This window comes from Notamacropus eugenii, chromosome 2 (genome assembly GCF_028372415.1).
Source record: "Notamacropus eugenii isolate mMacEug1 chromosome 2, mMacEug1.pri_v2, whole genome shotgun sequence".
Lineage (NCBI taxonomy): Eukaryota > Metazoa > Chordata > Mammalia > Diprotodontia > Macropodidae > Notamacropus > Notamacropus eugenii.
In genome coordinates this window covers 395,839,762-395,862,188 of record NC_092873.1, presented here as the reverse complement: position 1 = coordinate 395,862,188, position 22,427 = coordinate 395,839,762, and the positions used below count along the sequence as shown (strand labels likewise).

At 36.9% G+C, this 22,427-nt stretch overlaps 1 long non-coding RNA gene across 1 annotated transcript; it reads left to right on the top strand.

Moving 5' to 3' along the window:
- LOC140529129 (uncharacterized) lies at nt 1-7,485 on the top strand. Its single transcript, XR_011975435.1, has 2 exons — nt 1-1,179; nt 7,089-7,485. It is a non-coding gene; the product is annotated as an uncharacterized lncRNA (long non-coding RNA).
- The last annotated feature ends 14,942 nt before the right edge of the window (nt 7,486-22,427 follow it).

Below are 22,427 nucleotides of genomic sequence, written 5' to 3'. Positions count from 1 at the left end.
TTGTTTTCAGTTTTCAACAATCACTTCCATATATCTTAGATTTTTTTTCCCCTCTCTCCCCCTTATTCCCCCCATCCACCTCCCTCCCTGAGATAGCATGCAATCTTATATAGGTTCTATACATACATTCCTATTAAATACATTTTCACCTTAGTCATGTTGCATAGAAGAATTAAAATGAGTGGGAGAAACTATAAAACAAAACAAAACATAACACAAGAGAAAATGGTCTGCTTCATTCTGCGATTCAATTCCATAGTTCGTTCACTGAATATAGAAAGTATTTTGCCTCAAGAGTCCATTGAGAATTTTTTAGGTCCTTGCATTGCTGTGAAGGACTAAGTGTACCAGAAAAATTCCTCGCACACTGTGGTTGTTGCTGTGTACAAAGTTCTCCTGGTTCTGCTCTTTTCACTCAGCATCAGTTCATTAAAGTCCTTCTAGGCCTCTCTGAAGTCTTCCTGTTCATCGTTTCTCATAGCACAATAGTGTTCCATTACATTCATATACCACAACTTGTTCAGCCATTCCCCAGTTCATGGGCATTCCCTTGATTTCCAGTTCTTGGCCACCACAAAGAGTGCTGCTATAAATATTTTTGTACATGTGGGACCCTTCCCCATTTTTATGATCTCTTTGGGATACAGTCCTAGAAGCAATAGTGCTGGGTCAAAGTTCTTTTTAAGTTCTTCCAAGAATTCTTTTTGTGCTTGAAACCATTTGGCATTTCTCATTGAAAAGGGAGAGACATTTTTAGCTCCATTATCTTCCTCCGAATATGAACGCTAATCTTCTCTATCCCTCTAGTAGCTGTCTGTGGTTGGGTTCTTTCTCCTTTGCTTACTCATTTTTATTTTTTTGTTTGTTTGTTTTACTTTGTTTTTAGCCACTGTTAGTGTCGTCAAATTCTAGTCCTGAGGGGAATGATGCTCCAAGCCTCAGGTCCTTCTTACTATTATTTTCTGAGGTCTGTCCCAGGGCTCAACCTTGGACTCTCCTCTCCACTCCAAAGCCACAGTTGGGGCCCCCAGACACACTGTCCCTCAAATGCTCTTGCTTCCTGTGGTGCCTCCAGTGGCTGCAAACTACAGCTGTCCTCTCTGCCCTGGAACTGACTCTACTCTCTGGCCAGTGTCCAAAGCCAGGAGGGCCCCACCTCTCTACTACTGCATTTACAAGGTATGTACTAGCTCCTTCTTCCCATGGCAGTAGCCCAACCCAGGCCCAGGTCATGTTGGGGCTGGAACAACATGACAGTTGTGCTTGGTGTACCTCAACAGTGGAAGGTCCTTCGATCTTCTCCTACTCAGTCCTCAGACCTTCACACTGGCTATGAGATATAAGTTTCTAAGGCTGAGGCTGCCTCCCAACCCCAGCTACTCCCAGGGCTTGTTGTTTATTGATTTGGTAGAGTTAGCTTGAAGGAGTTTGCACTTTACTCAGGCCAAACCTCTGCCCCTGGAGGTCCAATCTTTCTTGGGGGGGTGGGGGTGGCGGGGGGGGGGGGGGGGGGGGGGGGGGGCTTCTGAAGTTGTCTTAGGAGAACAACTGCTTTACCCTAACTTTTGTTTATTCCACTTCTTCAGGTTTCCTCTGAGGCAATGTTCTGTCTTTTTTTGTGAAGGAAATTTGGAAAGCCAAAAGCTTTCCTATCTACTCCACCATCTTCCCAGAATCTTCTTCCTTGCTTTGTTTATAGTTGTTTGCATGTTATCTCTTCCATTAGATTGTAAGTTCCTTGAGAGTAGAGAATGTCTTTTGCCTATTTTGGGATCCTGATTACTTAGCATAGTGCCTTACACAAAGAAGTCACCTCATAAATGTTTATCTATTGACTGATTGTTTGCATTCTAATGTGAGTGGGAGGGAGGTGGTGGTACAAGAATCTCCTGATAACTATATTAGCAGGGGTCACAGAAAAAGTCAAATAAGACAGAGGGCCTGGAAGTGATTTTTTGCTATGTTCTGGAAATCCTAAAAGAAGAAAGAGATCCCAAAATAAAAAACTCTCAGGAATATTATAGCCAAATTCCAGAGTTGACAGGTCAAGGAGAAAATATTGGAAGCACTGAAAAAAAAAAAACCAATTCAAATACTGTAGAGCCACAGTCAGGACAACATAAGATTTAGCAGTTTCTATGCTAAAGAAGCAGAGCACTTGTAATATGACATTCTGAAAGGAAAAGGAGCTATGATTATAATCAAGAATAACTTACCCAGAAAAAGAGTATAATCCTTCAGGGAGAAAAATGAATACTTAATGAAATAATGAAATCAAGCATTTCTGATAAAAACATCAGTGCTGAATAGAAAATTTTATATTTAAATAAGAGACTCAAGAGAAGCATAAAAAGGTAAACATGAAAGAGAAATCAAAAGAGACAATAAAATTAAACTGTTTACACTCCTATGTAAAAAGATGATACATGTAATTCCTAAGAATTTTATCATTATTAGAGCAGTTAGAAGAAGTCTGCATATAAAGAGGGCTTGGGTCTGTCCATTGTGTTGGGATGATCTAAAAAAAAATGAAGAGGTGAGAAAGAGGGAATGCTCTGGGAGAAGAGGATAGGGAGGGGTAGAATGGGGAAAATTAACTCACATAAAAAAGGCTTGCAAGGAAGAGCTTTTACAGTGCAGGGTAAAATGAGGGAGTGTGTAGGAGGCAATGTTTGAACCTCATTCTCATCAGAACTGGTTCAAAGAGGGACACACACACACACACACACACACACACACACACACACACACACACACACACACACACATACACACACACACACACTCAGTTTCATATAGAAATCTATCTTTCCCGACAGAGAAATAGTGGAAGGGGATAAGAAAAAGGGGAGGTAGTGATCAAAAGTAGGGCAGATTAAGGGATGCAATGTCAGAAACAAAACAGACTTTTGAGGAGAGACAGGATAAAAAGAGAAAGGGAAGAGTAAATAGAAGAAAATAGGATGGAGGAAAATAAACAATTATTAATTGTAATTGTAAATGTGAATGGGATGAACTCACCTTTAAAACAGAAGTGGATAGCAGAATAGATAGCAAGTTTCTCTGAGAAATGCCTCTTTTCTTAAACATATAGAGAATGGAGTCAAATTTATAAAAATAAAAACCATTCCCCAATTGACAAATGGTCAAAGGATTTAAACAGGCAGTTTTCAAAAGGAGAAATCAAAACTATAGTCACATAAAAAATATTCTTTAAATCAGTATTGATTAGAGAAATGCAAATTAAAATGACTCTGAGGTGTACCACCTCACACCTATCAGAAATGATAAATGCTGGAGAGAATGAGAGAAAATAGGTGCCCTAATGAACTGTTGGTGAAGTTGTGAACTGGTTCAACTATTCCATAGAGCAATTTGGAACTTTGCCCAAAGAGCTATAAAACTGTGCATACCCTTTCGCCCAGAAATATCATTACTAGGTGTGTACTCCAAAGAGATGAAAGAAAAAGGAGAAGGACCCATATGTACAAAAACATTTATAGCCATTCTTTTTTTGGTGACAAAGAATTGGAGGTGCATACCTATCAAATGGGGAATGGTTGAACAAGTTGTAGCATATGATTGTGATGGAGTACCACTGTGCTATAAGAAATGAGGGTGGAGATAGTTTCAGAAAATCATAGGAAGACATACATGAACTGATGCAAAGTGAAGTGAGCAGAACCTGGAGATCACTGTACACAGTAATAGTAATATTGTAATGATGATCAATTGTGAAAAACTTAGCTACTGTGACTGATACAATAATCTAAGACAGTTCCAAAGGACTCATGATGAAAAGTGCTATTCACTTCCAGAGAGAGAGAGGTGATGAACTCAGTGGAAATTGAAGTATAATTTTCTTACTTTTATTTACTTTTCTTGATTTTTTTGTGACATGTCAAATATGGAAAAAAGTTTTGCATTATTTCACATGCATAATTAATATAATATTGCTTGTCTTCTTAGTTGGTGGGGGAGGGGAAGAATTTGGAACTCAGAAAATTTTTTAAAGTAGAAAAGAAACAAATAAATAAATAATGAGTAGAAAAAAGATCCAAAAATTAAACACATTATCAGATTCAAGGGGGAAAAAAGAGAAACAATGAAATTTAATTAACACCAACCAAAAAAAAGTGGCATGAACTCCCTTGGGATTCAAAAGATCGTAGAGGTTGAGTTGGAAGGGTCCTTAAAGGCCGTGTAGTCCCAAACCCTTCATTTTATAAACTGAGGCCTGGCACAGTCATACAGATAACAAGCATCAGAGACAAGGTTTGAGTCTAGGTCTTCTGAATCAGAATCTGCTATACCACAGATTTCCTTTATTGGGATTGTTGTGGAAATGATTCCTGAACTAGGTGACTTCTTATATGTCTTTCACCTCTGAGATTCTGTTTTTCTGTGAAACTTGATGGAGCATTCAGCCTGGAGTCAGGAAGATAAATCTTCCTGAGTTCAAATCTGGCCTCAAACACCTACTAGCTGTGTGACCCTGGGCAAGTCACTTAATCCTGTTTGCTTCAGTTTCCTCATCTGTAAAATCAGCTAGAGAAAAAAACAGCAAACTGCTCTAGTGTCTTTGCTATGAAAACCCCAAATGGGGTCATGAAGGGTTGGAAGTGACTGAAAAGTGACTGAATAGCAACAACTGACTCCTCCAAGTCTGTATAGTCACTGTAATTATATAAGTGAATAAGGACAGCAGGAAACTCAAAGAGATTGAAAGGCAGATCAAAGTGTCATAGGTTTAGGATGTCATGGTCCTCTTCAAAAATGGGATGAACACAACCTGTGAGTAGACCAAGGTGCCTGAATGGGGACCCAGCTAGCTGGGTAACTCAGCTCATCCTCTCTCTCAACTTCTTCCCCTCCCCTTCCTTCTCTTCTCCAAAAGAAGGTAAATTTTGATGACCAGAAGTTGCCCAGTTAATTCGGGGTTTACTGGCTAGATTTTCTTTCTTTGTTTCTTTTTCTTTCTTTCTTTCTTTCTTTCTTTCTTTCTTTCTTTCTTTCTTTCTTTCTTTCTTTCTCTCTCTCTCTCTCTCTCTCTTCCTTTCTTTCTTTCTTTCTTTCTTTCTTCCTTCCTTCCTTCCTTCCTTCCTTCCTTCCTTCCTTCCTTCCTTCCTTCCTTCCTTCCTTCCTTCCTTCCTCCCTTCCTCCCTCCCTCCCTCCTTCCTTCCTTCCTTCTCTCTCTCTCTTTCTTTCTTCTTTCCTTCCCTAAAACCTTAGACCCAGTATACTCTGAAGCCCATAGATCGAACAAGAATAGTCCCTGCCCAAGTTCCACTCAATGGCTGTTTTTTGGACCCTCCTGACTTAGAGTGAATGCCAGTAGTAACAACAACAACCCTGAGGCTCCTGCCCCATCCAGTGCGATTTATTTATTTAATTTTTTCTATTTAAAGGGGCCATCCCCCTGACTATTTTTTAAAGAGGCCCATTCACTGAATGGTCATTACTTCACTTTGAGTGAGCACCTGAAAAGGCCTCAACTTTAAAGGCCATTTGCATGCTAGGTCATCTCCAGTCATCCTGATAAATATCTGGTCAATGGATCCAGATGGCTGCAGAGGAAAAGTGAGGCTGGTGGTCTTGTACAACCTTCCCTCACTCAAAACAAAGTCATGTGCAAGTCATGTCATCATTTCTCTGATGTCATGGTCCTCTTCAAAAACAAGGACAAACACAACAAAGGTTTAGGTCTGCAAGAAACCTTAGAGTTCATGTTACGCAAGTTAAAAGACCTTTCCTAAGATCACAAAGATAGCTAAATGGTAGAGGTTGGGTTTCAACCAAAATTCTCAGACTCCAAATCCAACATTCTTTCTGCTATTTCTTCTCAATCCCAGGTTTCCAAAAAGTTGAGAGGAAGTAAATCTACAGGGGTCATAGGGAAGTTAGCATATGAGGAATGTTATTATCCCTCCCTTTCTTCTGTATTGTATATCCTGTTGTTACCACTAATGTGCTGCATTAGCAGTTTTGATGTCTTAAATGTTGCCCAGTTTAAGTTTTGATGATTTAAGGCAACTGAGTATTAAAGTTGGGGGGTTCAGACTATGACCTAGTTTCTGTGTTTTGTTTCAGCATGAGAACGTGTGACACACACAAAAATAAACCCACTGAAACTTTGATTTAGGTCATGATTCCACCGCCTATTAGCTGTGTGATTTTGGACAAGTTACTTAGCCAGATGGAGTTGCAATTTCCCCATCTGAAAAACAGGGATAATAGTAGCTAACACTAATATAACACTATCTCCTCCATGGGGTTATAAGGATCAGATGACATAAGGAATAAAAATGATAAAAGCATCTTGAGGTTTGAAAAGTGATATATAAATATTTCATTTCATCCTCATAATAATCCTGTGGGTTAAGTCCTATTATCCTCCCTATTTTACAGATGAAGAAACTGAGGCTGGAGAATGCAGGTGACTTGCTCAGGGTCACACAGCTAATAAAGTATCTGAATTCAGGTCTTCCTGACTCTTTAAGCGACACTCTATCTATTGTACGACCAATGTGAAAGACCCTTTGTCTTTGTGACCCTTCATGACCATATTTGGGATTTTCTTGGTGAAAAGATATGGAAGTGCTTTGCTATTTCTTTCTCCAGCTCATTTTACAGATGAGAAAACTGAGGCAAACAGGGTTAAATGACTTGCCCAAGGTTGCATAGCTAGTAAGTATCTTGGGTCAGATTTGAACTCAGGAAGATGAGTTTTCCTGACTCCAGACCTGGCATTCTATCCACTGGACCAATCATCTTCTCCTTCACATCTTAGTCTTAGACAATTTTTCTAGCCTCTTTGGACATTACTTCCTCTCGCATATACTGCAATGCAGTCAAGCTGTATCTCTCTTTGTTCTGCACATAGGACCCACCATCTCCAACCTTCCTCCATGCTTAGAGTTTGCTGCCTTCTCATTTTTGCTTACTAGAGTCCCTCTTTTTCTATGAGATGCGATTCAAGTATCTTCTCCATGATGCCTTCCTTTCCCTACAAATGCCTTCCCTCCCAAACCACCCTGTATTTAACTACTTTGTATATATTTGCATTTATTCACTTTATCTTTATGTAGGTACTTCTGGAGGAGGAAATGCCAAACCACTCCAGTATCTTTGCCAAGAAAACCCCAAATGGGGTCACCAAGAGTCAGACATGACTGAAATGACTGAACAAAAAGAATAATTTCTTGTCACCTTCTGCCACACCCTTTCAATATAAGATCCTTTCAAGCAGAGCTTGTTTTACTCTGTACTTTCATCATCAGCACCTTACCCAGGACACTGGGTAAGAAAGATTGCATATATAACAGGACTTGAAAAATGCCAATTAATTTTGCTAAGCTCCTTTTTTTCTCTCTCTTTTTAAAGGAATGTTATAATGAATGGCTATCAGTGTGGGGGAAATATAATACACTGGAAAATGAAAGTGATGTAAAAATGTCAATAAAAATAATTTTTAAAACAGTAAAATTCTTGTTGATTGGTTTATGATTATATAATCATAGATGTAGAGCTGGAAGCAATTTTAGAGGTCACTGAATCATTATTATTGGATTAAGAACCAGAAAGGACATTTATAGAGACCATTTAATCCAACCCTCTTATAATGATGAGACCCACAGATTTAAGGAGCTTGCTCAAGGCCAGTCAATAAGTAACAGAACCATGATTAAAACCCAAATCCTCTAATTTGAGATCTAGCACTTTGGGGAATAGTGTTAATGGACAAACCATCACTGCTAAATGTCCTACTGGGGAAGGAGGTGGGTTGGAAGGATATACTTGATAAATATTCTATTTACACATTTACTTTTGACATAGCATCCTCAGGCCTCACAACCATTTAAGTGGGCCAATAGTGAAATATTGCTTATTTTATGTTTTATATTCTGAGTCTAAGTCTTCTAGTCTAAGGCACTGCCTGTATATAAACTAAAACCATTCAGAAAGCTTTATTATTTCTTCTAGGCTATTGTTATCATTTTCATTAAAAAAAATAACGTTGTTAAGGATAACTTAATATATTTATATAGCTATTCTTATGTTTATATCATATATACTTTATATATTTATACCTATACATTACATCACATGACCCTCACAAGCACCCTGTGAGGTAGGTACAATAAGTTTCAATGGCTTCATTTTACAGGTGAGGAAACTGAGGCACTGGCAGAGGCATTAAGTGTCCTATTCATTCATGATTGTACAGCTTGTTAGAGACAAATATGTCTGTTCTGACTGCAGGCTTAAGACTCCTTCCACTAAACCATGCTCCCTTTTATCATAATATGACTAACAATTAAATCACATAAAAACAGCAACAACTCTATCCTGAATTCATGGTCTGGAAAGAGGACATTTCTGACCTGTTACTATTGGAGCATATGTCTTACTTAAATCGTTTTTGTCCAGTATCAGTGATGGATGTGTGCTGACCTGTCTCATTTAAATCCTCTCAGATAGTCTGCCATTGGGAACAACAGTAACCGTTTTCAAATTAACTCACCAGGGTTAGGAATGCATTTGCTGGCTGCTGAACTGAATAGTACTGAGTAAAGAGATCCCTAGCACTGGGACTGAGGAGAACAAGATGAGGGAAAAGACAGTTAAGCACTGGGTAGTGCCCAGATCTGTGGGGATGGGATCAGAGAGTTACATGGAGTAGAATAAGCCAGGTTGGGATGAAGAGGACTGAAGAAGTTAATTGTATGGATAGAGAGAACCAATGAGGATGGAAAAATGGAGAGGAAGGTCCAGGATTAGTTGAATAAGGGTTAGGGGAGTGCAAGAGAGCACCCCAAATGAACAGAATGATGAGCCAATATGTCCTTACTGTGTGCCAGGTACTGTGATAGGTGCAGGGGACACAAAGACAAAAGTGAGACAGTCCCTGAACCAGTAGGAATTCACACTACTATTTCTTTAAAAAAAAGTATACTCACATGTCATATTATAGTTTTAAAACACTTTAAATACATGATCTCATTTGAGCCCCCAAACAACCCTATAAAGTAGATACCACAAGTGTCTTTATATGTATTTTACAAATGGAGAAACTAAGGTTCAGAAAAGTTAAACAACTTACTTAGAGCAGCTAGGTGGCTCAGTAGATAAAGAGTTGGACTGGGAGGCAGGAAGATCTGAGTTCAAATCAAGTCTCAGATACTTTATAAACTGTGTGACCCTGGGTAAGTCACAACTTCTGATTGTCTCAGTTTCCTCAGCCGTAAAAAAGGCATCACAATAGCCCTCACAACTCCCAGAGTTGTGAGGATCAAATGAGATCATGTTTGTAAAGCTCTTAGGACAATGCTTGGCACATAGTAGATGTTTAAAGAAGGCTGGTTGCCTTCCATGACCTCACAGATATTAAATGTCAGAGATAGAATTCAACCCAGGACTCTTCTGCCTCCAAAGTTGGCACTACACTAAACAAGGCAGAGACAGTAGCAAGATAAATCAATAACTACCTGCAGTCAGGCAATTTGTACACGTTGTAATCTAACTTTTCAGGTCTACTTTGCTTAATTTTTAAGCTGTTATGTATCTCTGGCTTTGATCAGAGTTCAATTGAATATAAGCTTAGTTTCTTCAATATGTAAAATGGGAATAATGGTACTCAGATTCTACCTCATATAATTATTTTTATGAATTAGACTTGAAACTGTCAAATGCTTTGAAATGTGTATTACTGTTCAATTTCTTTTCAAAATTTAATTCTGTCTTTTAGTTCTACCAAAATTTAGCCCAGGAAATTTTCTTCCTATGACCCTAGTTATTTGTTATCATTTCAGAGATGTCTCACTCTTTGTGACCCCATTTGGGGTTTTCTTGGCAAAGATACTGGAGTGGTTTGCCATTTCCTTTTCTAGTTCGACAGATGAGGAAACTGAGGCAAACAGGGTTAAGTGACTTACCCTGGGTCACACGGCTAGTAAGTGTAGATGTTTGCCAGTCAGCCAAACAAGCGTTTATTAAGTGCTTACTATGAAACAGGCAGTATACTAAGAGCAAAAACATAATCTGTTCTCTCAAGGAGCTTACCTTCTAATGGAGGAGACAACACGGAAACAACTACGTACATACATGACATATACATATATATGGTAAAACAAAAGCAACTTCAAGAGACCAGGAATGGCTTCCTGGAGGATGTGAGATTTGAGCTGATTCTTGAAGAAAAAAACAGAGGAAAACAGGACATTCAACTTATAAATACTGCAAAAAAGAGAAATACAAAAAAAGGCAAATAAATAAATTATTAAGAAAAGACTAAGCAATGAGATAATTTCTTTCATGTTTATAGCTATTTTAAATTACTGAGGAGTAAAGGAAAGAATAAAGAGAGATCATTAAGAGATAAAAGGGATATGAGAGACTAAAGATAAAACAGGGTATTTAAAAATCATCAGGGAAAAAAGAGATGTTAATCATCTTTGCACTAAATCTTATATTCTGCTATAAATGAATTAATCTTTTGTGGGAGAAGCAATGCAGTGAGAAGTCACTCGAATGGAAAGAGAAGAGGCAAGAAATAGAAGAGCTGCAAATGAGCTCCTAGCAGGCAGAGAAGGAAGAGGAATCTCTTTTGTCTTTGAGTAAATGAAGGAGATTATGGGGAAAATAGGATAAAAGCAATGGAGAGGACAAACTGAGATGGATAGGATCTTACTCTAGAAGGAAATAAAAAGGTACTATTAGAGGGTATTTCCATGATGTGCTCAGGGAGGTATGTATCTGTGATGAGAAATAGAGGCCTTAAAAGGGTTTGTATGAAGTGACATGGGCACTTCCTGGAAAAGGTGCCACAAAACAATGTTATTTAAGTGAAGAGCTTGGAGAAAAGATTTTGAACCACAAGTTCATTAGTAAAGAAAAAGTTGAAAAGGACAAGGGAGAACACACAGAGCTAAGAAATAAATACACATATGAATAAATAAATAATCAACCACAAGTAAATTTGAGGAAATTGAAATAAGGCAGGTAAGCTACAGAAGGAGAGAGAAGAAAGGCTATGGGAATACAGTGCTATCAAAGTAGTGTAAGCAAAACCAGTTACAGGGACACAGTGCTGATTTAAAAGAGGAAGGAGATAAAATCAGTAAAAAAGAACTAATTAGAGGAAAACACAAACCTGATCATTATAACTTTATAGGTGAAAACATTAAACAATTCAATATAATATGAAGAGCAGCAAAATGAATACTGAAAAAATGCCACATACAAAAATACATATGACAATGCAGAAAAAAAATAAGAGACTAGAAAACATTTTATTATACACCTTGAGGTTTTAAAAAAATACCTGTTGCAATTGTGCTATCAGATAAAGCAACCATTAAAATTCACAATGTTAAGACAGACAAATAGGTAAGCTACATTATACTTAAAGTTATCAAAGGTAATGAAATAGTAATATTAAAATAATATTTAATGAAATTAATAATGTCATTAGTATTAAATAATAATTAATATTAGATACATACATACTAAGGGACAACTATTTCATAAAGAAAAAGTGGAACCATAAAAAGACAAAGATAACATGATAATTGTAGAAAACTTTATTGTTTGTCTCTCAGAACAAGATAAATCTAGCTTATAAACAAAAAGAAAAAAAAGAACAAAAACAATTTTTGAGGAAGTTAGATTTGAATAGAAGCATTAAAGAATATTCCTCAGCATCACATAATAATTATATAAAAATAGGACATATGTTATAGCACAATAAGATTATAAATAAATGAAAAAAGCAAAAATATTAAATGTACCATTTGCAAACTATGTCATAATAGAAACAGTAATTAATATAGAGAACATAAGTAAAATATGGAAAGTTAAAGAGACACTCAGTAATGACATCCTGAATAATAATTGTGCCAAAAAAGAAATCATGGAAACAATAAACAATTATATGAAAGAGAAAGATAAAAATGAGATAACATACCAGTTTTGGGCAGATGCAGTTAAAACCCTCCTCAGAGGAAAAGTTGTAGTAACAAAAATATACATTCACAAAATAGACAGAATTTGCAATAAAAACTATAGATTTGAGAAACTGAAAAACCCCAAATAAACATAAAAGAAGAAATCTTGAAAAGTAGAATGAAAATAGAAAAACTAGAAAACAAAAAGAAACTATAAAAATTGTAAGCAAAATTAAAATCTGATTCTGTGAAAAGGCTAACAAGATCAATCAAAAAAGGCAAATTATTAAAAAAAAGCCACAAATTGAAATCACACTAAAGAAGTAAAAAGAATTTTGAAGATCTATTTCACACCATTTTATACTAGCAACACTGAGAATTTTATGATTTTGAAATATGAAATATATAAACAAAACAAAAATATAAAATATCCAAATTAGTGGGACATGAAATAAAGATTCTAAATAATCTGATAAGCTACCACCAAAGGCGAATGTAATTAGAACTCTGGTCCAGACTAATGCATGAATGAATTCTATAAAATGTTTTAAAGAGCAATTAATACCTACATTACACGAATTATTCTTAATAATACAGAAAGAAAGCAAACTAAAATATTCCTTTCATCAGACAAATGTGGTGCTGATACCAAAAACATGGAGTGGTAAAACAGACTTTGGCATCATTAATTTTTTTTTTTTTGGCTGGGTGAGGGGGGGAGAGAAGGTACTGCATTTGTGATTTTATCAGTGTAGAGAATTCCCAAAAAGGAAATATTCTCTACTAATGAAGAACAGTAACTACTCTGTACTTAAAGAAACAGTTTTCTTAGAGTTTTCTTAGTGCCAGTCCTAGAATAGAAAGACTTGAGTTAAAGTCTTTCCTCTAATACAAATTGGCTGTTTGGCCATAGATGAGTCACTTAAGCTCTCAGATACACATTCCATCTCCCATTTCTGTGTGCAAAGCACAAGTAGTTTCCTATTTTCTGAAAGTAGTTCCTTTTCTTCTTTGTCTGGTAGAATTCCTAACTTCTCTTCCAAGCTGAGCTCAGGAACCACCTTCTACTTAAGACCTTTCCCGATTCCTCCAATTATCAACTCACTCTTAAAATTAATTAATATATATTTTGTGTTTATTTACACCTGTATATGTATTCCCACAGTTAGAATAAGTAAGCTTCTTGGAGGCAAAATTTTTTATACTTTTGTTGATTTAATATCTAATATCATGATACAGGTATGATACAGATACTTAATAAATCTTTGTTAAATTGAGATTTTGAAAATGTATTCATTTTTCACAATTTCTTTTTATTTTAAAATCAAAATATGTGATTTTATTGGTATAAAGAACTTCCACTGAGGAAGTTCCTTCTACCAATGTGTATCAGTACCTGCAGTATAATTCATAATTTTACAGAAGGGGTTCTTAACCTGAGGTCTGCAAACTTCCAGGGGGTCTATGGATAGATTTCAAACAGTTCATGGACTTGGATGGGAAAAAAAATTCCATTTCTATTTCAATATAACAGGTTTCCTTAGTAATTCTATATATTTTGTTATGTGAATTTAAAATCATTATGCTAAGAAATGATGCATAGGCTTTCCTAGACTTCCAAAGGGGGTCCATGACACAAAAGAGATAAAAAACCCCTCCTGTAAAGCATCAGTAAATATTAGTGAAACAATATTAAATACAATCCTAAAAACTACAGCAAAATATTCAAAAATTTATTCCCTCTGACCAAGTTGGTTTTATAACAAGAATGCCAACACACAATAGAAAAAATCCAAAGTATAAATTTCATTTATGCTAAAAAAAAACAAAAAACCTAAAAAAGCATAGACAGAGAAGTGATATTTTTCAACAAAATAAGGATGCTTATAAAACCAAAAGTCAGCATAATTTTCAGTGGGGAAACACTAGAAAAATTTCCAGTAAATTAAGGGATAATCCCTCTGCCACTCTTATTTGATGCAGTTCTAGAAACATTAATGATAACAGAAAAAGAAGAGAATGAAATTACTCATGTTTATATGATTTGGCCTTTTTTTTTGACACACTCATTATTCATTGGCAAAGAGGAGATAGTATACCCATTTGCAGATGACATGGTGGTTTTTTTTTAGAAAACCCCGGAGAGTCAGCAAAGAAATTGAGACAATTATAGATTCAGTAAAGAAGCAGGGTTTAAAATAAATCCACAAAAATTCATCAGCCTTTCTATATAGGAATAATAAGAACTAAGGAGAAATAAAATTAATACCATTGAAAATAAGTACAAAATGCAAAGAAACTCCAAAACTGGGGATTCAATCTATCAACACACAGAAGAGAAATTAAAACAAGGACAAGACTGTATAAAAAGTCCATCTTGCCTCCATTAAAGTGTTAAACTTCCTAAGAATCTGGTCTTCTTACATTAGAGATAGAAAGGCTCAGATTCTTAAAATCTGGCCAATAATACAGATTCTTAAAATCTTGCCGACCCCAACTGGTGTTCTAATGAACCTTGTCTCTGACTGAAAAAAAAAAAAGACAAAACACTGCAGAAATGAAAAAAAAGATAATTGGAGAGACATTTGTTATTTATAGTCAGGCTGTTGATGATACTACTGAAATTAATTTTCATATTTAATACTATACTACTGACAGGTTAATTTATAGAGATAGAAAAGGTAATCAAAATTTATTTGGAAGAACAAAATTAGGAAGAAAAGAAGTACTTTCAGAGCTCAAACTACCTTATATTCAGTAGTTATAGAATCTATTTGGTACTGATTAAAAAATGAAAAAGTAGGTCATTGTAACAAATTACTTAAGCAGGAAGGGGAAAAATTGAATTTCATAGCCTAATGTTTGATCATCTAAAATACATAAGCTACTAGAAACTCATGGAGGAGGGCTTTCTATTTTATAAGAACTGATAGTAAAATTGGAAAGCAGTTTGGCCAAAAATAGGTTTAGTCCAGCAACTTACACCCCATGCCATAATAAATTCTACATGGATGTTCACCTAAATATGGAAGATTATGCCATTTTTTTAAAATTAGAGGACAATGGATAAATGTACTTTTTACAATTATGTTTAGGGGAGAGTTCTTTTTTAATTTAATATTTTATTTTTTCATCATTTACATGTAAAAAAATTTTAACATTCATTTAAAAAACTTTTGAGTTCAAATTCTCTTCCTCCTTCTCTCCTCTTAGCCCCCTCATTGAGAAGTCAAGTGATTGATTTTACATAGGTTATACATGGACAATCATGCAAAATATATTCCCATGTTAGTCACTTTCTGAAAGAAAACACAGACAAAAAACCCCAAGAAAAATAAAGAAAGTCTAAAAAGTATGCTTTGATCTGCATTGAGCCTCCACCAATTCTTTCTCTGGAGAAGGATAGCATTTTTCAAAAGTCCTTCAGAATTGTCTTGGATCATTGTACTGCTGAGAATAGCTAAGTCATTGACTTGATTATCATATTGCTGTTACTATATACAATGTTCTTCTGGTTGGTTTCTGTTCATTTCACTTTGCATCAGCTCATCAAAGTCTTTTCAGGATTTTCTGAGAGCATCCTGATCATCATTTCTTTTAGCATAATAGTATTCTGCAACATTCATTTATAACAATTTCTTCAGCCATTCTGCAATTGACGGACATCCCCTCAGTTTCCAATTCTTTGCCATCATTAAAAGAGCTGGTGCAAATTTTTATGCATATAGGTCCTTTTCCTCTTTTTTTCTTTTTTCTTTTTAATTAAAATCTCTTTAGGATATAGGCCTAATAGTATTATTGCTTGGTCAAAGGGTATGCGTCGCCTTTTGGGCATAGTTCCACATTACTCTACAGCAGAGCTTTTTAATTTTTTTCCACCTGAGACCCCTTCAATGCTTCAACTGCGGGTCTTGACCCTATATGGGGTTGAATCAGTATATAACTTCACCAAACAGTGCATTCATGTCTCGATTTTTCAATCTCCTCTCCAACTTTTGTTATTTTCCTTTCCTGTCATATTAGTAAGTGTGGGGTAGTAGCTCAGAGTTGTTCTAATTTACATTTCTGGTCTAATCAATAGTGATTTAGAACATTTTTTCCATATGACGGTAGATAACTGATTTTTTTGTCTGAAAATTGCCTTTTCATATCCTTTGACCATTTATCAATTAGGGAATGGCTCTAATTTCTATAAAATTGGCTCACCTCTATATATTTGAGAAATGAGGTTTTTATCAGAGAAATTTATGGTAACATTTTTTTCATAGTTATAGTTACTCTGTATTTTATTCCATCCTATTTCCCCCCTGTTTATCCTTTTCTCTCTTCCCTTTCATCCTATCCATTCTCAAAAGGCTTTTGCTTCTGACTTTTTACCTCCCCTAATCCTCCTTCCCTTCTACCAGCATCCCCTTCCCTTCTCTTATCCCCTTCCTGCCTGCTGTCCTGTAGGGTAAGATAGATTGCTATACCCAACTGAGTGTGTATGTTATTCCCTCTGAGCCAATTCTGATGACAGTAAGATTCATAAGCTCCCCTTCACCTTCCCCATCTTCCCCTCCACTGTAAAAACTTTTTCTTGCCTCTTTTATGTCAGATAATCTACCCCCATATCACCTTTGCCTTTCCCCTTCTTCGAGTACATTCTTCTTTCTCATGGAAATTCTTAACGGAATAACTGAATTATTTGTCACAAAAAAATCAGACAATTTTGATAACATGAAACAGAAAAGCTATTTGTATTAGTGAAATCAATGTATCTAGAACAAGGAAGGTAATTGTCAATTAGGAAAGAAAAATCTTTGCCAGAGATATTTCTGATGAAGGTCTGATATCAAAGCCGTATTAGACGATAATAGATATATGTATAATCAAGACCCATTCCCAAAATATATGTGGTTAGAGGACATGAATAAATAGTTCTCTTATCTTTATCCTAAATTCCCTCCCTCTCCAGACTTTCCTATTATTATCAAGGACACCATCAATCTCCTATCCTCCTGGCTTCACAATCTAGGTGTCTTCTCCAATTCCTTATCTCCCATCCCTCCAAATCTATTCTACTGCCAAGACCTGTTGATTTCACTCTTGAAACAGCTCTCAAATATGCCTTCTTATCTACTCTGATGCTACCATCATTCTGCTGCAGGGTCATATCACCTCATCCTTGGATTATTTAAGTAACCTACTGATGGGTCACCTGCCTCAAGTCTCTACTCACACCAATCCATCTTTTATATAACCGCCCAAGTGATTTTCTTAAAGCACAGATCCAACCATATCACTCTTCTACTCAATAAACTCCAGTGGCTCCTTATGAAATACAAAAAGCCAAATCTCATGTTTGGCATTCAGAACCCTTGGTAACCTAGACCATGACCTTCACCTTCTCAGTCTTCTTGCACCTTACTACCCTCCAGCCTACTCTTCAATCTGGTGATAATGGCCTCTTTGATGTTCTTTACACAAGACACTCTATATCTGACTCCATGCACCTAGAAATACCCCAAGCGACAAGAAAGAGGCAGCATTTCAGTAAATTCCTACATCAGTCTCCAGTACTCTGTTTTAAAAAGTAGATCTTCACATCCTACCACAGTTAGAAAGAAATTACAGAGAAGGCTCTATCAGTTTACCCCACACCATCATATGGTGCTAAATATTTCCCCATCTCTGCAAGTCTGGAAAGAATGAATCTTTACTGCATTCTCTCCAAGAGAGTCATTTAGAACTACAGAGTCTAACTTGACTAGATAATTAAAGAGTAAAATAACAGGAAAAAACGTTTAAAAGACAAAAACAAAAACCAACTTGGCACTAGGGCTGGAGTCAGGAAGACCTGAGTTCAAATTCAGCTTTAGACACTTATTAGCTATGTGACCTTGGGCAAGTCATTTGACCTCTTTGTCTCAGTTTTTTCGTCTATAAAATAGGAATAATAATAGCACCTACCTCTTAGGGTTGTTGTGAGATCAAATGAGATGATCATTTGTAAAGTGGTTAGCACAGTGCCCTATATCAATGTTATTATTTATTATATTATTACACAGTTGATCTTTTAAGATCTTGCTATAATTTTGTCTCTCCAGACCTTTCCTTAATTTAACCCACATGTCCCTTCCACCACTAGACCCTAGGATGGTTTGTTCGAGCAAAAAATACATAAATAAAAATCAATTAACCAATATGTACTTAATAAGTACTCACTGTGTGCCATGCACTGTGCAAAGTACTAGAGATATAAGAATTAAAAAGATCCCTACTAAAAGGAGCTTTCCCTCCAATAGAGGTAGGGGTGGGAATAATAAATAACCATACAGTCATTCTTCAATACCTAATACCTAGCATAGAGTAGGTACATCATGTTTTTTGAACAAATGAGTGATTGGGCTATGTATGTATTTTGATATATGCCTTCACCTCACCTATAACTGTCCTATTTCATCTCATTATGTGCCGACTCCTTGGGGGTCCTCTTTTTATCAGTTTTCTGCGGGTAGCAAACATTGCTTCACTGATGGCACACATCCACCTCTTAGGACCTGGTCTCAATGTTTTATGTTTAGTTTATGGGATACTGAGGGCAGTTAGGTGGCCAGTGTATAAAACTCAGAAAACTTGAGCTCAATCTGACCTCGGATACTTACTAGCTACATAATCTTGGGTAAGTCACTTCACCCTGTTTGCCTGTTTTCTCATCTGTAAAATGAGCTGGAGAAGGAAATAGCAAACCACACCAATATCTTGGCCAAGAAAACCCCTAATGGGGCCACAAAGAGTTGGACATGCTAGTCAACTAAATAACAACAAATGAGATGCTGATGATGTTGCTTAGGAAGTGACTTGCGTGAAAATAAGTGTATTTTCCCCTCCTCAAATGAATGAATACCCACCTTTTCTCCCTCCCTTTCCACTCACCTCCCATTAAAAGAGAAAAAACCCACCAAACCCGAAAAGGATATTATTGATTCCATCAGAGGGTGGTGTGAACAAAAGAGGATGTAGTAGGCTGCTTTATTTGGCAAGTCTTGCTGTGGCTGCAGTTTCAGAAGTGTGGTAAAAAAAGAAAAAAAAAGAAACAAAAAACGCTGCAGAGAAATACTGGTCCAGTGATGCATAGCTTCCACAGAGTCTCTGCAAGAAATTGTCCCCAGGACCACAGTCTTGTGGATGTGAAGCATTTGACAGGTTCTTATGGAGATGGACGGCGTGGGATGAGTGGGAAGAGTTCTGGGCTTGGAGTCAGGAAAATCTAGGTCTAAGTCCTGCCTTGCACAATGGCTGCCTGGGTGGCTCCGAGGAAGTCATTTAACCAGACTTGGGGAGTGAGCCTCAGTTTCATCATCTACAAAATGGCATAATAGTAACACCTACCACAAGAGGTTGTTTGTGAAGGTCAACATAGATAGATTATGTAAAACGCTTTGGGGATCTCAGGCTCAAGCTGAGCTGTTACTCTAGTTTGACTGCATACTCTCTCTTTCTCCCTCTCTCTCTCTCCCTCCCTCTCTCTTTTAAACTTTGTCACAGAAGATAGATTCAGTTGATTCTCTTTGGTGTCAGGGGCAGAGCTAGGGGCAATGACTGAAAGTCATAAAGAGGTAGATTTAGGTTTGATATAAGTCAGTAAAATAACAAAACAATAAACACTTATTAAAAACTTACTAGTTTCAGACACCATGCCAAATCAAGCAAAGAGAAAGACAATTCCATCCCTCAAGGAGTTTATATACTAATGGGGGAAGACAAAAAGGGATCTGAAAAAAGGGGTGGGAAGTGGGAAGTCTAGTAAGTTAGGAACAATGCTTTGTTGTTTGCCCTTCATTCTTGAAAAGGACCATGCCATCAGGGAAGTGATGCCATGACATGCAAGTAAATCGGATTTAAGTGAGGGAGGGCTGTGCAAAGTCACCAGTCTCACCCTCTCCTCTGGAGCCAGCTGGGTCCAGTGGCCAGATATATATCAGGCCATCTGGGGGTGGCTCTGGATGCAGTGGGAGACCTTGACCTTTTTAAACTAAGGTCTTTAACAGGTCTCCCCTGTTATGGGCAACACCTCTTAAGTGATTAAAGCTAGGTAAGAAACATCCAAAAAAAAAATCCATCTGGGAGAGGAAGAGCCAAAACAGAAACAACTGCTATTTACATTCGCTCTGAGCCATACCAGGAAGGGATCAAAGGAGTGAGCTTTGCTGGCCTTAGTATTTGTTCAAAATGGAGGTTCCAGGAGGAACTCGGCAATGGGAGAGGACCTGGGGACAGAGACATCTTCCAGGGTAAGAAGTTAACTTGTACTTGTGGAGAAATGTGGTGAATTAGGAGCAGAGGGGGGAAAGAATGCAAGAGTGAACATAATTGACCTGGGTGGTTCCTTAAAATGGAGGTTCTTAATAATTTTTAGCTTTTTAGCAATTCATGTTATCTGAAAGTAGAACAGGTTGTCTCAGTAGGTAGGGGGTTCCCCTTCCCTGGAGGCCTTTGAGCAAAGACTGAAGAACTTTTCAAGTATGTTATAGCGAATTTTCTTGTCCCTCATGGATGTGATTTGGTGGATTCTGTGGTCCCTCCCATCGCGGATATTATGTTTTTCTAATTCTGTCAATGTGACATCTATTCAGTTTGATAAGTAACATTGTAAACATCAGCCAAAATCACTCATTCAGTGAGTAATCTTTTAAAAAAAAATTACTGATCATTTTTTTTCTATCGCCTTCATTTCCAGATAGATCCCTTCTACTCTCCCCATTCAGAAATCCATCCTTTGAAATATAGAATAAAAAAGAGAGGATGGGATATAGCAAAATTAACCAACACATCCACTGAGCCTGACAGTACATAGATTGTCCCACACCCAAAATCCCGTCTCTGCAAAGCAGGCACATGTTGCAGTGAGCAGTCTTAACACAATACACTCTTACTACTATAATTCTTCCGTGAGAAAATCTACTTTTGATGCAGCTAATTTTGTTGGAGGAATCATTCTTGTGCTAAGTGTGAAGGCTGTAGTTTTCTTTCTCTATAAATTCTGCAAATCCAAAGAATGAAACTACGAGCCTCATTAAGATACAACATTAGTAGTTTGTTGAAACCAAAATATTACCTCTTGAGATATCCTACATGGAAGACAGTGTTTCCAAATCTTTAAATCTTCGAAGGATGCCTATAGCATATTTTGGAGCATATTCCTTAAAGAAATAACAGTTTAATCACTTTCACTTAGTAGGAATACTTAAGATATTCTGCATTAAAAAAAAGTTCCACAAACATACAAGACATTTATTCAAAGAGTATTGTGTATCAAGTGTTCATAAAATTGCCCACTGGGAAATGCACCTTCTTTGGAGAGGTAGGAACAAGCATTTATCAAGCACCTTCAATGTGCCAAGAACTATGCTAAGTGATTATCAAATATCTCATTTGATCTTCACAACACTCCTGGGAAGTAGGTGCTATTATTATCCCCATTTTACAATTGAGTCAACTAAGGTAGACAGAGATTAGGTGTCTTGCCCAAGGTCACGCAGCTAGTAGATGTGTGAGGCAGGATTTGAACTCAGGTCTTCCTGACTCCAGGCCCAACACTCTCTACTGTGTCATTTGCTACCTCATTGTAGGAAAACTATGAGTATGAAACTTCATCTATATTCTCAGACTGGATTTGTTGGTTAGCTTGCTAAACTGCCCTGTCCCTTCCTCCTTCCTCCCCCTTCCCCCCCCCCCCCCCCCAATCTCTTTCATTCTCTATCAGCAACTAAGGGTGCTAAAGATAAATCTTATCCAAAGTTCTGCTAGGCCTGCTTGGGTCACTGAACTCAAGGCAACTATTTTCCCCTTTCTTTTTTTTTTTTGGGCAAACTACCAAAATGAAACTGAAACACAGGGTCAAACTGACCCTATGAAACTTTCCCATAGGCTTCCCGAGGGTAAGAACAAATCCACAAAAGATCCCTGAGACATGTCTCCTAGTGAGTGGCCATAAATAAGTCCACTTACATCCCTTCTTCAGAAAATAATTGGAACCATGAGTAAAATGAAAATTCTCTTTCATCTACGTAAGAGACTCTAAAGATGGAGGCTTTGTTGTAAGCACCCAGAAACAAATCATCTTCTGGGCATTAAGGACTAAGAAGGAATTTTGAAGGATGGAAATAAACTATTTCTTCTCACAAAATACCATATTCTGAAGGGTATTCCTGAAGTCTTTTGGTAATTATTTTTGTAATACCCTATTACAATAATTAGCTCCTTTAAGCCTACAGGGTAACATAATGGCCCCTTTGATTTTTTTTTCTCTCTCTTCATCTTTAGGAAGGTTTTTTGTTTGTTTTGTTTTTAAGATAAAAGTTCTGAGTTCAGTCACAATGGTTCAGAACTTTCAGTTAAGAAAAAAGTTCCTAACACCGCAGTAGAGTTTGGGCTTTCTGCCTAACCATTCATTTATATCTACCTCTAGTTATCCCTGGTCTCTTTGTGGTTAAAGAA